This window comes from Drosophila ficusphila, unplaced genomic scaffold, assembly GCF_018152265.1.
Source record: "Drosophila ficusphila isolate 14025-0441.05 unplaced genomic scaffold, ASM1815226v1 contig_414, whole genome shotgun sequence".
NCBI classification, from domain to species: Eukaryota; Metazoa; Arthropoda; class Insecta; order Diptera; family Drosophilidae; genus Drosophila; species Drosophila ficusphila.
The window spans coordinates 3,110,830-3,124,877 of record NW_025064328.1 but is presented as its reverse complement, the minus strand read 5'-3'; the positions used below and the strand labels follow the sequence as shown (position 1 = coordinate 3,124,877).

Genomic DNA, 14,048 nt, shown 5'->3' with positions numbered 1-14,048 from the left:
AAGACAAAAACTGTAAAATCGAGATACAATTGCAATGCAGAAGTGGCGGGAAAGGGAGCGCTGTATCCAGCGGGAGAAAGAGACGGAAAGAGGACGGCGAGAACCACTCACGTGTGCTCTCTGTGTGCGAATTTTTGTTGATTTTCATGGCATATTTTACACTGGCTGTAAATACACACGCATACGTGGGTGTGTGTGTGTGTGCGTGGGTGTGGGTGTGTTCGTGGGTGCAGCAAGAAATAAAATTGAAATGAAATATGCAAACACGAAAAATATGCGCCAGCCCGAAAATATGCTTCGAAAAAATTGCCAGTTCACAGAGGCACCCACACGGATGCAGATGCAGATGCACACCAACACGAGTACATTCGCATTCATGCACCCACACTGTTGCACTGGCCACTCGGCTGCGATTTATTGCATTATCAATAAAGTGAATAAATTTTGAGGTTATTGTGGCGTGATAACGGCAATTTTTGTACTTGCTCTTGTTTCTCCGGCATACCTCCGTCCTTCGTCTGTGTGCGTATTCGTTTGCCTATGTGTGTGTGTGTGCGTTGTGGGCGGGTGCATCTGCGTTGGTGTGCGTGAGAATCGTGGAATGGTAATACTGTGTAAATGGCGCTGTTAATTAAAAAATCACACCCATGCGTATCGCTGTTGCCAACAATTAACTGATTAAATGCTTAAGCCGCTTGGCTTAAAGACTTCCCATACAAATTGAAAGGGTGTAGAAGGGATTCCAGCAAAGGTCCTCGCATGCAAAAACAGTTTACTTGTATTAAAAAGGAGAATAAGAAAATAGTTAATATTAAAAAAGTTAAATGAAAAGTTGTGAGAATAAATATGACCTCCTAAACTGTTAATCTGTTTCAACAGCATGAATTTCGTATAGATTTATTTAAATAATTAACAAATTAATAATCTTCTTCAACCATAAAATATTTTTTAAATTCCTTAATCAAAAGAGAAAGATTTAATAATTTAATTAAACTTCATGAATGAATATAGCTCGCTTTCATTCATTAAACCTGTTTTATTACATTCATTTCTTAATTTCCCCGAAAATGTCTGCCAATTCTGTCAATTAGCCCACAACACAAATTCCCCTCTTAATGGCCAAATTGTTTTTTAATTAGCGGTTAATAATCTGCAAATTTGGCATCAACAACTGATGATCAAGGCCTTTGTGTGGCAACATGGCAGTGGTACGAGTATGGAAACATCGCTACGGTCATTCGGTTTTTCCTATTAACAAGCCCACAGCGAGCTCTTCTTTGTTTACATTCCCACAGAATACCGAAATCGCCAGAATGAGTCAGGGAAACCTCACACTTCTTATTGGCCAGCTAATTCATGCGGAAATGCAAATCCAAATTCAAAACCAAAACCGAAAGCAAAGCCAAAACCGAATCTCAAATCCGAAAATCCAGTATTGGATCTTGGAGTCTGAGTTTCGAGTGCGTATGCAAATCAACGTCGGCGACACGGCAACTGTTTGAACTATGAATTTCTCGCCGTTTGTGTTTATGGAAATTTCGGGAATTATGCAAAATGCTTCTGACTCACGCACACCCACCCACGCAGTGTTGTATATGTGTATATGTGTGTGCATTTGTATTCTAACACCTCTTTTGTGCGTGGGTGTTTGTGCGGCGATTGTTTGCCCCCCAATGTATGAGTTATAATATGTTAATCGCTACCGTTTGCCTGTTTGCATATTGAATAATTGCCGTTATGTGTGGGCGATTCGGGCCTTTTGTTTGTTGTTGGTCAATAGGTTCTATTATGGAAAAATTGGCGGACACATCAAAATGTCAACAGATCAAACAACGGCGACACCGCTGCGCCACTTTCAACATTAGCTTTTCGATGATCTGGTGAAAGGGTTTTGCGCCGCGGGAGGTTTTGACGTTCATGATGACGACAAAAGGGGCGCTTTATGTGCCACGCCCACCCCTTTTCCCATGCCCCTTTCCCGCCCAATGTCAGGCCACAGCCAACAAGCGCCGGGAAACGTTTTAATAAATTTGTAAACAGATTTGTTAATTTCAGCATAAAATTTTGATGAGAATTCAGCCATATTGTGCACGGTGCTCTCCTGGAGAAAGCCTTCTATCTCTCGCTGCGGGTGTGTGGGTGTGTGTGTGCGAGCGAGTGTGCGTGCGATGGTGTTAAGTATGCGTGTTCAACACAAATAACGATAAAAACACAAAGTTAACTGCAGACAGACAGTAACTGCGAAAAACACTCGGAGAAAGTATTAATTATATTTAATTTCTAGGATTTTCTCTTGTTTTAAAAATTCTAAGAAATTGTTTTTTTAATCCAGTTAAATGGTTAAGAAATAAATAGGAATTTATCTCTATTATTATAGCTCTTGGTTAGCTGGACAGATTTCTTTCTCTGTAGGAATGAGCGAGCGTTGACTCGGATTTTTAAGGCAGGCAAATGAAACTCCCGCCGCAAAGCTTGTATGTGTGTGCGGGTGTGCGTTGGGGTGTGTGCGTGTGTATCCTTTAAGCACAGCATCACCATCAGCAGGAGCAGCAGCAACAACAATGTGGAGAAAAGGCGTAAGAATTTAATGAAAATCATCAACAAAGTGGAGGCCATTAAGGGGCGGGTGTGCGAATTGGGGCGTTTTGGGGGCTGGAAATGTAACCAAGTTTATGATGAGCCACGAAAATTAAGACTACAAATGTTTGTTTGGCTTAAATGAGTTTGCCTTCGCCTGGCGACAGGTTGTTTTTGTTTTTCTTGGCCTTAAAATAAAAATAAAACCGGCATGTTGTGTTTGGTTCTTCCCTTTTTTCTGGTGTAAAGTTTAAACGCCAGCGAGACAGTTTACATAATAAATGAAAGGGGAGTGGTGGTGGGCTTTTTATGGCCATGTTAATTATTAGATAGAATTTGAAATGAGATTTGAGCTGAAATGGTCAGCAAATGTTGGCTGGCCGTCAGCCGGTCGCAACGATTCGCCATAATCATAAGCGTAATGACCATGGCCAAAACAGTGTCAATGATGCCCGAAAAGTTGGCGCAATGGAGCACGAAACTAATAAGGATAATGCGCGGGTCCTTCGGCCGGCGTTTCCACCAGCCAGCCAGGAAGCGCGAGACATCAGCAAAAAATAAATTCCAGCCAGCTCCTAATTGCATTGCAACAGTTTTCATGTCGCTTCTGCCGCTTCTGACTGCAATTATCGCGAGTGTGCGAAAAACCGTTGCGTTCAGTGGGTGGTTCGGTGGTTCAGTGGTTGGGTGGTTGGGTTGTCGAGTGGTGCGTGGCACTTGGGTGGTGCACCATAAAAATGCTGCCTCATCTGCCTTGCGGCTTCCGCGAGTGCAAAGTGCCACAAAAGCAAGCGCATAAAACGCGACATCGCTTTTGGCAAACATTTTCCGTGTTGCGCGATGCTTTCAGCAGATGCGAATGATATTTGCCGTCGGTTTATGCGAATTTTTTCCAGTCAGCCAACGAACGTAATTGTAATGAAACCCTGCAAAAATAATCGCAAAGCCACATATGGATATCGAAATGCGCTTAGATTTTCACAAAAAGATTGCACATGTTTAAAAGTGTTTCAGCAAACGTGGCTCAGCATAAATTTTCTTCTCGTATTTAATGCAATCTGCATTTACTCGACTAAAATGTTTATTCGATTTGAAATAAACGAAAAAATTATTTATAATTTTTATGCATTCTTTTATAGTTATTAATGGTTTTACATTTCATTTTACATTCTTCAATATAAAATAATTTTCCACAAGAGTTAGGTGAACGTTTATGTTAAATGATGCTTAACTATTTTACTTTAAGTTTTATTTACTAGTGACTTTCATTATCGAATTTCAAAGAATAAATTATTAAATAGTCTTTACAAACCAATTTAAGAGCTGATTTAAATTTTTGTGCGATTGGAACTTTTTAGCTTGGTTTCATTTTCCACATCCGGTTATTTTTTGTTAGGAAAACTTTACCGCATAATGTGCTATTTTTCTGGCACACATTTTTTGCTCAGCTTGAATGTAGGCAACACAATTTAAATAAATTCGAGCTAATTTGTAAAAAGTTTGTTTGGCTTTGCGTTCGCCCTTGCTATCGCTTTTTTACGATTTAAATATGCTGGGCTATTAAATTTACTTTTCGGGGAGGACGTTCCCGAGCTGACAGTTTCCTACGCCTCGTTTCAATTTGTTTCGTGCTGTTGGCTTGTTAGCCGCCCGCTGGCGTGTCCTTGCCGCTTGGTCCTTGGTCCTTGGCCCTTGGCCCTTAACCGCTGGCCCTCCGTTAGCCCAAAAACTGCGCTAAGCTATACATCAATGGTGGGCAGTCAAGAGAGAAGCGTCGACAGGCGACTGTCAGCGTCAGTGTTGTCACAATTATCTACATGAGGGGAAAAAATACCCCAAATAAATGGGGAAAATGTGGCTAAAATGGTGATTGAATGCGGCTTTAAAGTGGCTTTGTGGTGCATAAAAGAATAAATCCCTGGTTTTAGAGTAATTACTATTTAAGTTAAGTTTGCAATCTTCTAAAGAAAACCACTCTGTAATAGTCATAAAAAATAATATTTGTAGTTTACAATTATTAAGTGACAACAGCAAAAAAGTATACTATAATTTAAAAATATTTGTAAGGTCTAATCTTTTGGTAGAAATATTCTGTTTTACAACAAGTAGCTTATTTATAAGTTCTGATATATCTTTTGATCTTTTCTTTTTTAAAAACTTCTCTAAAAATGTTTCGAACTGCAATAGGTCCTTTTAAAAATACAAAATGACAACACTACGCCGCGTGTTTCCGCTTCGCGGCAGAGATTAAAATTTTTCAATTTCCCCCCGCCGCTCTGTTTGTTTATTTGGTGGGGCGGCGGCCCAGTAATCAGTGGGGCACTTCCACTTCCCCTGCTTAGTGGCAAACGGAGATTAATGTTTCGGGGCCCCGTTAGCAGTGACTAGCTCAATCCGCAAGGTGGCCGCGATGCTCATTGGGCCTTATGAGTTTTCCAATTAACTTAATGTGCATAAAAAGCAAGGGCGGCCGCAAAATGCACACGCAAACGCTTAAAACGTGAAACGAGCAAAGGGAATGGAGAGGGGGTGGGGGTGGGTGGAAAAGCACCGTGGAAAACAAACAGAGAAATGCGTTGAAAATTTATGACATCTTGTTTTTTATGGCCAGAAGCTGAGGGCCGTGGAGCGTGGATCGTGGAGTTGAGTTCGCATTCGATACGCGCTCGATTGGCCCTTGGACCCTTGAGGGCAAGGGGGTGTGTGCGGAGTGTGTGCGTGTGTGTGTGTGTGTGCTGTCAATTCAATCAAACGTTTCATACATCAGCGGACACACCGAGTCCCCAGGAGAGAGTGGAAAGTCGTTGCGTACCGGACGTGTTTTATACTCGAGTGCGCGAAAACAAGTTTCCTACGTTGTGATCCGCGTGTGCGACATCTAAAATTGAAGAGAAGGGGTTGTAGCGACCCATAGTTGTGGAAGGATAAACATACCAGTGTGCGGAGGTCTTCCCTGGACCCCAGAATCCCTCTGGCTCCAGTAGCGTCGGCTCGGCACTGGGACGAAGGGGTGATACCCCCCTGCAGGTGAGTGAAAGCCCTTTTCACTCAATTTTCCGAATTGGGTGATTAGGTCTGCCATCTTCGTGGTCAGTTGACTGATCAGCTGCGCTGCAGAGTTACCAACTTTTGCGCAAGCGTTAGCCGAGCTGCCAACTCGCGGGGAAAGCTCTAAAGCAAGCTCTCCTCCGACCAAGTATAGCATATTTTTAGGCGACAGGTAGGAGTCAAAAGATTTAAAGGATGGCGAGCCGTGGCCCTGGCCCGGTTAGCATAACTAAGGAGACGACTCAGGGCAAGGCCAAAAGCGCAGCAGATGAAGACTCTGCTGCGCCGGAAGCTGACCCATTTAGGAAGAGTAGCAAGATGGGGAGATCACCGACAAAGGTGCCAAAATCTCCACCCATCTTCTCGCCTGCAGTAGAGCAGGAACAGGCGGATACGGCGCATGCTGGAGGTCCCACAGAAGCGGGGGTCTTCCATTTCAGCGCAATTTCCGAGCAGGGACTGGCTCCGCTTATCGCCAATGGCGACATAGACGGAGTTGTTGGAGCGATCGGGGCGAAATTGTCCCAGCTTAACAGTATGATGTTAGGCAAGACGAGGGTGATGGTGACGATTCCTATGAAGGAACTCGTGCAGCAGGTCATCGCCCTCCAAAAGTCAGCAGTCAGGATTCTGGAGACGGCTCCAAAAAATCCCAGTGAGCAAAAGCCCACTCCCAAAAGGTCACGTGAGAGCCCTAGAGCCGGTAAGCTCTCAGCGCCAAAAAGGCAGAAGGTGCCGCAACCTTGCGGTACAAGCAATAAGGTGGTGAAAGCCATAACCTACGCAAGTGCAGCGAAGCAAATTTCCGGCCCCCTTCCGCCGAGCCATGCGGACAAAGGCACGAAGGAGGGTGCGGAGAAATGGTCGACGGTTACCAAAAAACCGAAGAAGCAGCAGCCAAAAAAGCAGCAGCAGCATAGAAAACTCCCTCCACGCACAGACGCACTAGTCGTCAAGTGTGGCGAGGGCATGCAGTATGCCGACGTGTTAAAGTTGGTGAAAAACAACCCAACTTTACAGCAACACAAAGATTGCGTCAAAGGCATACGGATGACTGGTAGGGGCGAGCTACTCATCAAAATGATGAAAACGGCCGACCCAGCCACATCCAAATTACAGAAGGCAATGCAGGAGACTCTGTCTGATAAGGCAGAGGTTAAAGAATTGAAGGAGCTAGTCCAGGTTGAGATTAGGGACATAGCAGAGTTCTCGTCGAAGGACGATATCATCCAGGCGGTTTTCGCCAACTATGAGGGCGACATCCCACCTGCGGCCATTCCTTCCCTAAGGAAGGCATACGGGGGCACACAAGTAGCCAGGTTGAGCATCCCGCCCGTTCTTGCGGAGAAGATCCTAGCAGAAGGAAAAATCCGCATTGACTGGGCGCACTGTAGGGTCCGTAAGTCCGATGAGCCAAAGCGATGCTATAAATGCCTCGCATTTGGTCACATGGCCTTGCACTGCCGTAGCAAGGTCGATCTGTCCAAAGCGTGCTTTAACTGCGGTGGGCTCGATCACGAGTCCAAAAGCTGCAGCAAAGAGGCACGCTGCCTATTATGCGCAAAAACCCAGGGCGCAAACAGCAAGCACCACACGCTTAGCAGAAGCTGTCCAGCTTATCAGCAGGCTCTCAAAGCAAAGGGGAAATGAAAATTCTCCAATTGAATTTGAACCATTGCAGAGCGGCCCAGGACTTGCTTGCACAAACGGTGCGAGCCCTAAAAATAGACCTGGCCATCTTGAGCGAGCCATACGCAAGTAAGCACGATGGGATTTGGTTTCAAAACTCCCAAGGTGGTGCAGCAATTTGGAGCTGCAGCCCGAGACCACTGCAGATCCAATGCCGGCATTCAGGCAGAGGTTTTGTCAGGGCGAAGGTGGGTAGCCTTACCATCTATTCGTGCTATATTGCACCCAGTGTCGACTCGCAGACATTTGGCAGCATTGTTGACGACATTCTGGAGGACGCCAGAGGACGACACCCCATCATCATTGCCGGCGATTTCAACGCCTGGGCAACGGAGTGGGGCAGTCGCCTCACAAACCATAGAGGCCACATATTGTTGGACGCTATTGCCCGGTCAGGCCTCACTCTGGCTAACACAGGGTCAGCCAACACATTCGAGAAGGCGGGAATGGGTTCAGTGATCGACATCACGTTTATGAGCCCAACCTTAACCAGGACGTCAGCATGGCAAGTCTCAGAGATATATACCGGAAGCGACCACCGGGCCATCACCATGGAAATAAGAGACGGGCGATATAAACGCAAAAACATCAATGCGTCCACTGGGTTCCGAGATTCTACCCTCGACCCGCAAGCCCTGATCTTAATGGCGGAAGATCTCGTGTATGACGAGCGTAAGAACGCCAACGAAAATGCTGTATGCATTAAAAAAGCAACCTGGTCAGCATGCGCAGCTTCCATGGAAAGGAGACGTGCTGGCGGAAATGGGTGTCCCCCGGTGTATTGGTGGACCGATGCCATAGCGGAGGCGCGCAGGAAGTGCCACCAGGCACGAAGGCAATATATGCGCTCTCGAGGTAGGCCGAACTTCGCCTCACTCCAACGCCTCTACAAATCCTTGCGGACGGCTCTTAAAAAGGAGATCTCCGCGAGCAAGAAACAATGCTTCGCTAAACTATGCGATGACGCAGACACACGTCCCTGGGGCACAGCGTACAAGCTGGTAATGGGGAAGTTGGCGGCCTTCAGCCAGCCCACCCCAACATGTCCTGAGCAGCTCAGCAACATAGTGGCGCACCTCTTCCCGCCGAGTGTAGTACTGCAGCCACAGCAAGAGCCCTCCCCGCTTCAAAGTGAGATTTTTCCCACGTTCACAAATGCTGCGGAAGTCTTGGCTGAAGTTAGGAGAATCAAAGTCGAAAAGGCCCCTGGCCCAGATATGATCCCTAACAAGGCATTAAAGATAATAATGACGGAGAGATTGGAGATCTTCGTAAAGCTCTTCAATGCCTGTTTCGCACAGAGAACGTTCCCTGAAGCCTGGAAAATGCAGAGATTGGTACTATTACCCAAGGGCAGTCAAAATGACAACCTTGCGGCCTATAGGCCACTCTGCATGCTCGACACTGTGGCAAAGGTATACGAGAGGCTAATCTGCAACCGCATCGAAGTTGCACTGTCCGAGGGTCCGGGCTTATCCCACAATCAATTTGGTTTCAGGAAGAAGCGATCCACAGTGGACGCGATCGGGCTGGTACACAAACTGGCCTCTGAGGCAATCCAGGGAGCACGTTGGCGAGGCGGTAGCAAAAAATACTGCCTTGTGACTACCCTGGACGTAAAGAACGCATTTAATACTGCCAACTGGGTGCGGATACTCTCAGCCCTGAGACGTTTACAGGTCCCCAGCTATCTGGTGGACATAGTCTCAGAGTATCTTAGCAACAGACAGCTTCTATATGATACTGAGGAGGGCCGTCGAAGCTATGCAGTTTCAGCAGGAGTTCCCCAGGGCTCGGTGCTGGGCCCTACCCTCTGGAACTGCATGTACGATGGAATACTGAACCTACAGCTCCCTGAAGGAGCTACGATCATTGGCTTCGCAGACGATATTGCTGTCGTCGCAGTAGCGAAGCACCTAAATGAAGCCGAAGCAGTAACTAATGCGTCTATCGAGCAAGCTTCCCATTGGCTATGTGCTAATGGCCTGAAGCTCGCCGAGCACAAGACGGAAGCCGTCTTGATCAGCAGCAGGAAGGCAGTAGAAACCGCCCAAATAATAGTGGGTAGGACAATTATACGGTCCAAGCCCTTCATTAGGTATCTTGGCGTAATGCTGGACCACCGGCTTACGTACAAATTCCATTTAGAGGTGACGGGCAACAAAGCGGCCAAAGTTGCCACGTCTTTAGCTAGAATGTTAGGGAATGTTAACGGGCCAAAACAGCAGAGCAGGCGCCTTCTGGCAAATGTGGTGAAATCCACAATCATGTATGCGGCACCGATCTGGGCTCCGGCCATGACCTCGCCCACATATAGTCGCTCATGCAGGGCGGCATACAGACGCGCCGCACTCCGAGTTATATGTGGCTTTCGGACCATTTCCGAGGAAAGCGCGTTATTGCTAGCCGCCACGACGCCCCTAGACCTGCTCGCAAAGCAGGCGCAGGAGCTGGCCGGCGAATTTGCATCGATCGAGGAGAGTAGAGCCCGCGTGGTCTCAGCGTGGCAAAACCGGTGGAGTGGAAGCACAAAGGGTAGGTGGACGTACAAGCTACTGCCAGATGTGAAGCGTTGGGTTGAAAGAAAGCACGGACAGGTTGACTTCTACATGACGCAACTGTTGACAGGACATGGGTGCTTTAAATCCTATCTTCATAGGTTTGGGCACGAGACGGACCCGTTCTGCACACAGTGTACTGGGGCAATCGAAGACGCAGAACATGTTTTCTTTTTATGTCCGAAATTTGAAGCTATAAGGCATGAGCTCAGCCTAGCAATTGGGAAGCCGTTCACGGTCTCTGACCTGATGGATACGCTACTGGGCTCACAAAACAATTGGGATGCCGTCAGCAAAATGACAGTCTTTGTCATGAAATCCATGCGTCGCGCTGAACGTCAGCGCAACCGTCGTCTAACCTAGTTTAATTCCTAGTTGCGGCTTTTCAGGCCATCTCCCCCCTCGCGAAGTAATACCCAAGGTTAACCCCTGCGGTTGTACCGTGAGAAGGGAAACGGAGAGTAGGTTCGGGGTTTTACTGGGTGAAAGACCCAGACTTCGGCTCTTCAAGCTTTACCACCTACTATAAAAAAAAAAAAAAAAAAAAAACACCGAGTCCCCATGGCCAATACACACATACATACGGCTTTAACCCTTTAAGCGCCGGATGGGCAAAACTGCTCGCATAACACTAACCGAACACGAACGATGCCACTAAGCGACAGTAAAGTGCAAAATTCGTGCACCGGAGTGCATGAAATGTCGATGAAATTCATAAAAACTGCTCACGTTTTATTGAAATAAAATATTTATGTAATGGACAGTGAACTCTTTGCGTAGCAGAAGGGGCGTGGTGGTGGGTGGTGAAAGGGGGGCGGGTGGATACGGTTGGTTTTCGGGCATTTGCTAAAGGTTAACAGGCCCAGCGGAAAGGGCCATTGAATGGGCAGCGGAACTCGCATGCAGATAGGTTGCCATTTGAGCGTTCTGAAAATCATTGAAAAATAGGAAAGAAAAAAAAAGCAAAATATAATAGTTTTATTGAATGAGAGTGATTTTACCTTATTCTTAGCAATAATTTGAACAGAATGTGCCAAGATTATATTTTGTAAATGTATTGTAACATTGTAAATACATAAATAATTGTAAATAATTTTATGAGTTAATGAAATTCGTATATTTTCCACTTTTAGAAAATATATTTTTATTGCGGAATAAGGAGCATTTTAGGTTCATCTTAAAATCAAATCCAAAACTGAATAAATATTTCTTCTATTATTTTGAATGCTTACCAACACAAGTTCTCAGCATAGAACGCATTTGTACCACAACTTAGAGGTTTTCCTGGTGAATTTGGAAACCGAAACGCCCTGGAAATTTACCTTCGGAATTGTGAGTGTGTGTGTGTGAGTGTGTGTGGGTTTGTGGTTGCGTGGGCGGACTTTGTTTGCTCTGCACCGCAAAATGTGTTCACCTTGCTGTTGCTGCTCCATTTGTAGTTGTTGCTGCTCATGTTGTTGCTGTTGTTGTTGTTTTCGTTGTTGTTGCGGTCACATTTGAAGTCGTAAATTTGTCGCACGTAAAGGTTTAAGCAGCCATGTTACGGCTGCTGTCCTTCGCCCCCCCAATCCCCCCTCAATCCCCTCCAGCCTGTCGCAGCTAAAAGGTTCATCAGATAGCCAAAAAAAAAGAAGGGAAGAAGAAAAGATGGAGGAGAGCGGGGAGGGGGGAGGGGATGGGGGGGTTAAAATTATGTTGCTTCTCCGGTTTCTGATGCCACTGGTGATTCCCGTGCAACGATGGCATGCCCGGGAGCCATCGTCCCTGTCCGTAGTTCTCCGGTCGGAGTCAAAAATTCATTGAATTGCGGCCGCTGCATTATTAATAAGCCGAAAAATTGTTGTTGCCTGCCACTTGAAGGGGGTGTGGTATGAGTTGAAGTTGGGTGGTGGGAGGTGGGCGGTGGGTGGTGGTATTGTGGATTGCAATTGAAACGTGCGACGGCAACTTTTACAGCCGTCTTGCATTTATTTCAATTTGCTGTCTGCGTCTGTGTTCCTCGTTTCCTTTTCTTTTGCCTCTCCTTCCTTTGCCACAATTCTTTTGTCTTAACTGCCTGTCGCCCATTTCTTTCTCTCGGAATTTGCCTGCCGCACGAAGATGCCAACATTTCCCCTTCTCTCCCCCTCCCCCGGATTTTCTTGCTTTTCCCCTTTTTTCCTGCTCCGGTGGCTTGTGGATTGGACTGAATTGTAGTTATTGCTGCGGCGTCGAGGACTCGAAATTGAGAAGTTCTTGACTTGGAGCATCTTGTCCTCGTCCTCAAACTAAGCTGTACTTCTAAGCAGTGCGGTTCGAAAGTGTTGCCAAAATGCAGGTTGGTTGTCTGGTTGAAAGGATATGCTGATTTTGGTAATTAACTTACGGTTGGGAATTAATTATATTATTGCTATGAGTGTTGTCAAAAGAGTATAGTTCATAGAAGTAACTCGTATAGTATCCCTTAAGTTAGTTCTTGACTTACCAATTACAAATCAGCTTTAATTTTTGATAGCTAGTATATTCATTAACATTAAAATTATCATTTAAATACAATTATGTTTACATTTTAAGCATAATTGAGCCAAAGATTATTGTATAAATAAACAACCAACTTAGTAATCAACGTAATACCATTTGCTAAGCTCCCTTTAAATTTAAATTGATAGATATCACACAAGTGTTAGCCTTAGAAATGCAATGCCAACATTTATCCTTTTCTCAGCTTACACAACTTTTCTGCAAATCCTTGAAATATCCATGCAAGTGAAAATATGTCTGCTGAAAGTATTTATTTGGTTGGAATTAATCCGAAAATAACAATAGCAATTGCGAAGCTGAATCCGAATCCGAATGCGAATCCGATTGTGAATGTGAAAAGACCTAAAAATGGTTGTAAAGGAATTCTTGACCTACGGCAAGTGTATCGCATTGATTGATTTTTCATTACATATCCAGGCGGCATCCGCTGAGGTCGGAGGACCTGGAGGTCCTTGGCATGCATGTTTACCACTTCCGGTTGCCGCAGGCGGAGCGGTGCAACGATTGCAGCCCAACAGTGGCAGCCACATTGGCAATTGTGACAATGGAACAACTGCATTTTTGGCCCGCACCCACACACACACACACACATGCACACGCACACACACTGCCCCAAAAAAGGTGATTGGAATGAGGGACTTTGGGGCCGACTTGTTTCACATTTCCGTCACACATGCAACTCGATTCCGTTACGTTACGCCCACATCCACACATCTCCACATTTCCACATTAGGTCCACACAGTTGGCCCACACAGTTGGCCCACACACTTGGCCCCATCCACGGCTGCCGATCTGGTCATGTCAATGTGGACAACTTCACTTTAAGCGAGGGACCAGCATTGGGCAGGACACCGGACAGGACACTGGACAGGACACTGGACAGGACACTGGACAGCACACTGGACAGGATGAGAGGACGAGAGAGGACAAAGGACGCGTGGCTGGGGCATTTGGATGCCAAGCGCCAGCCGAAGGATTCTCCATGTCCTTTGACACGCGCTCAATTGCAATTTCTCTTTGCATCTGTGTGGGCACGCGGAAAAATAGAACCGCATCTTGTGCAGGCATTTTTGTTTTGTCTATTACACAATTTAAATATACAAGGTATGAATATAAAATTAATATTGCTAACCTTAATTGTTAATTAAAAGTTAGATGGATACAAGATCCTAATAAGTGAAATGTTTCAAAATGACTAATACTTAACAATTGAACATTTTAAAGATTATTTATTACAAACAACGAACTAATTGCTTTTTAAATAAATCGTAATGAACTTAATTTTATCAAATATACCTCTCTTAAATAATCCATGAAAATCAGTATGAGGAACTCACCGACTGTTACATATAATAATTGGTTATAAGAACGATGGATACTAAAAATAACCTCTCTAATTACAATCAGTACTTGAACCTCCCTAGATTTTATCAGTGTCACTGCAATGCAACCAAAATGTAAGAAATGCCTGGCAGCACAGATGAACAGGCCGAAACTGGCTTCCCTTCGGAAGGACCCCCACAATTTGGCTCAAATGTGCAGCACACTGTTCACTGCCCACTGTTCACTGGGGCTATTCCATTCCGTTCTAGGCCTGCAGTTCGCTTTAAAGTTACATTTTTCATTTGCCATTTCCATGTATGTGTGTGTGAGTG

The 14,048-nt window shown here is 45.5% G+C and overlaps 1 long non-coding RNA gene across 1 annotated transcript; it reads right to left on the bottom strand.

The window, feature by feature from the left end:
- Positions 1–4,559: 4,559 nt before the first annotated feature.
- On the bottom strand, positions 4,560–5,599 carry LOC108086320. The gene is made up of 2 exons (XR_001771120.2): positions 5,512–5,599; positions 4,560–5,455 (listed from the first exon to the last, which is right to left on the bottom strand). It is a non-coding gene; the product is annotated as an uncharacterized LOC108086320 (long non-coding RNA).
- Positions 5,600–14,048: the final 8,449 nt, after the last annotated feature.